Here is a 3,861-nt window from a genome sequence, read left to right on the forward strand (position 1 = left end):
CCCTTCAACCCCAATCCTTCAAAACATAATACAAGCCACAATTGATGATATTTGACATGTGCCTTCCTCTACAAATTACTCAGACTCTTTCACATTCACAAAATGAAAATCGACCTTGAAGAGCCTAATTCTACACTCTCTACTGTTACTTTCAATCTTTGTAGCCTTCCTCCAGTGATCAAACATGCTCTTACAAAGTGATTTTAAGGTGTCAAGGTCAAATTTTGTCATTTCAATGAGTTTGCAAGTAAAATTTGGTCACTAGGTATTAGGTCTAGGGTTTGCTTTCACTCCTTTCAAAGTTATCCAAATTTCGGTCTATGTCACTATTCAGCTGAGTCTACCATCATTCAAAGGGTTGTCTTTATCATGTCAAGTTCCAATGGGTGATTTTACACCTTGTTCATGCTTCAGTTGCGCCTTTCCCTCTCCTAGGGTTTTGAAGGAAATTTCTCTTGGACAGTCAAATCATCAGCAAAAATTATATCCTCATGTTCATACACCTTCCCCTATCCTTAATGTACCTTATTAAACAATTCCCATCACTGAGATCCCCCAAATTTCTCATTTTCGCACAAACCCTAGTTTCTTGCTACAAACCCTATTTTCTAGGCTAGGCCTCTGTTTTGACCTTTTGGACCCCTTCCCCTCACTCAATTTCAGAAATTACACTTTCCCCTACTTCCTAACATCCCTCCCTACTTCCAAAAATTTTCTCAAGAATTTAGGAGCCCTTTATCACCTTCGTTTCGCTTCATTTCAACAAATCCCCTCTTCCACACATCGGGTAGGTTTTACTCAAATGATGTTTCTTAGCCGGAAATGATGAATTTTGGAAACCTGAGAGAGGTTTGTATCCAAAATAGGCTAAGGAAAAAAAACCTCCTTCACATTTTACACGGGTGTCATGGTTTTAGAGAAATGTCAAAAATACAATTGCCTCAGGAGAATTGATGCACCTTTGAAGTGACCTTGGGAAAATCAAGTTTTCTCCTAGATTGGTTATCCCAATGACTTGCTTGATAAGTAAAATGATAACTAGACACAAATATACTTCCAATGAGCTATCATGAGCTCAATTTGGAGTTGAGGAAGGCATTCAAAAGTTGACTACAACAGCACTCTGCTTTTAGGCAGCCTAATTTGGCACATTTTCACTAGTCATGCGATATGTGACTTTTGATAGAGAAAATAGACTCCAAATTGAAAAATTCTAGTTGTGTTGGAAATTGAACTCAAATACATTTCACCATGCTATCCTGCACCCAATTTGGACACCGGGAAGGCCTCCAAAATTCTCCTGGAAAAAGAGCTACGCATAGGAAAGGCCCGACACATTGGGCTAAAAAACCTGAAATTCACTCAAAAAACACTCCAAAATTGCAAACTTTGCTCAATATTCTTGTGTTCAAGTAATTTAACATTTCTACCATGAAGAATGAATGAGTTACCTTGGTGTTTATGGTGTTTTAGTGAGAAAATTTTCAAACCCTACCTCTTTTCAATTTTTCCTCAAAAACAATTGCTTAGGGTTTGCAGTTTGAGTTTTTGTTGTCAAGTACACTTCATCACTCTCTCCCTGATTTATTTTCCAATTTCATAAACCCATTCCTTAACTCCATATCCCTAATTTTCATTAACCCTATATCCCTAATTCTCATTATCCCAAACCCTAGCTACATGTTCCTAAACCCTAATTGTTATCCCAAAATTTAAAAACTATCCCTAAAACCCTTCTATTCCCAAAATCCCAGTCGGAAACATTTCTAAAACCCCTCTTACCCTCTCCCTCCACAGTCCCACCTATCACTGTTCCCCTTGGTGGAAAAAGTCAAGGCACACCACAAAATCACCTATTTTGCATCAAGACAATTCTAGGCAGCTCCAAGACATTTCATCCACTAGTAGAGATGGCATCTGATCCGTCATATGATCATGAGGAGGAGACCCATAGTGATTTTCCAAAAGAAGTACACACACCCAGGAGGCCTCATAGAGGTGGCAAAAACATAAAGAAAAACCACCAAGCTGCCCAAAGAAGGAGGGTGGAGTTCACTTCACTTGAGCAAGAGATCAACACCGATCAGGAGTCTAATCTCGAGAGAGTCAACATCCACTTGGAGAGACTGCTGGACAAGGCCAACAGAGAAAAAACATTTTTGAGAAACATGGCTTTCCACTACATGGCACGGAACAAGGTCTGTAAGGCACAATCAGGAATTTAAAGGCAAAACTAAAGAAGGCAATAAGGAATCAAAAGAGGCAAAGGGAGCTTGATCATCTTCAGATATTGGCTGAAGCCTCTTTAGCCCAGCATGACACTTAATGAAGAAGCTCCAGCCCTTGGGCATTTTGACAAATTTTGGCACAAAAAATAGGGTTTTTCTCCCTATGCGCCACACCACGTGGCGCGTGCTTTTGCTAGGGAGCTCCAAATTGCAAAAAGTTTACATCATTGGATTTGAAATGAAAAATCATGACTGATGGTGCATTGCCAAGAAGTTTGAGCAAGTTTTGAGTCCTCAGGAGGTCAAAAACACTAAAAAAATAACCTCTCTGCCCCTATTTTGACATACAGGAAGCAGTCCTGGGAGATTGTAGTTTTGGAGGGGAAAATAACATCCAAATTGAAACATTCCACTTGGGTTGGAAAGTAGACAGGTAGGGCTTTCTAGCAAGCACACTTGGGCTCAATGTGGACTTCGGGAAGTGCCTCAAACTTAGCCTCAAAGTGGCACGACACATAGAGGATTTGGCACGGCACATTGAGGATTTTTGCCCATTTTTCACTGTTCAGCTTAGTAATTCACCCAATTTTGACCATTTTTGCTTCTTGATGTTATTCTTGGATTTTAATGATGTAATTTGACAACCATGGTTTAATTTTGGCACATTTTTACTTATTCTAGAAGACTCATTCACCAAAAGGTGAAATGTGAGTGAATGAATCAGTTTCCTAGCATATAGGGGTAAGTTGTTTGACTACCTAGTTTTTAGTTCCTTGTTTAGAATTAGTTCAAACAACTACTAGAATGATGAGCTCGACCCCTAGAGGTAAGGGAATGGGTTGGGCTAGTCTATATCATGTAATTCCTAAGTCATTTTCAGGGTTGGACACTAGGGATTGCTTTGGCATATCATTGTACATTCTATCTCTGCATTTTTGGCTAAGGAAATCCTAGGGTTTTGCAGCACTGTTTGGAATCCATGTGGCTTTATGTTTTGATGGTGTTCTTATCTAAGTAAATTTAAGTTCATTAGTGTTATGTGTATCATTTCCTGTCTCTTCTTTTGAATTTGAAAAAATGAGTGATTAAGGTAGAATCCATTAAATGTTATGCTCTGCCTTTGAATTTGTTTAAATTTCCATGTTTTCATCTGTTTAAGGAGAATTCTTGAGACTCTCTTTCTCTCCTTAGCTCCTCACCAGTATAATCTATCCATTCACTCACTTTAAAGCATCAAAATTATTTCCTTCCTTGCCCCAATCAGAACTCTGCAGAAACTGTGCCTCATCCCCGAGCCCAATTTGCCTTTCCCTGTTTCCAACACAAAACCCCCCAAAACTTAAATCAAATCCTTTGCACTTCATACCTAGCCTAAAATTAGTTTGTTTTTTAGACATCTCCAGCCCCATTCATCATCTTTCGCTGAGATTTCCCGGAGAGAGCCCTCTCTTGTCCTCGTAGGGCTAGCTATGAGGCTGAGCGTGGTTTGATGTGGACCTAGAACCTTGTCTTTTCAGCCTGAGGCAAATCTAGGCTCTAACATAGTGGTGACCATATTGGGGAAGAAAGTTTATTTTCATTATTTGGATTTGTAGACTACAGATGGAGCTCGAATATTAGCCAGGTAGCCTTC

This window comes from Pinus tabuliformis, chromosome 9 (assembly GCF_031772625.1).
Source record: "Pinus tabuliformis cultivar Carrire ecotype Pingquan chromosome 9, CPIR1, whole genome shotgun sequence".
NCBI lineage: Eukaryota > Viridiplantae > Streptophyta > Pinopsida > Pinales > Pinaceae > Pinus > Pinus tabuliformis.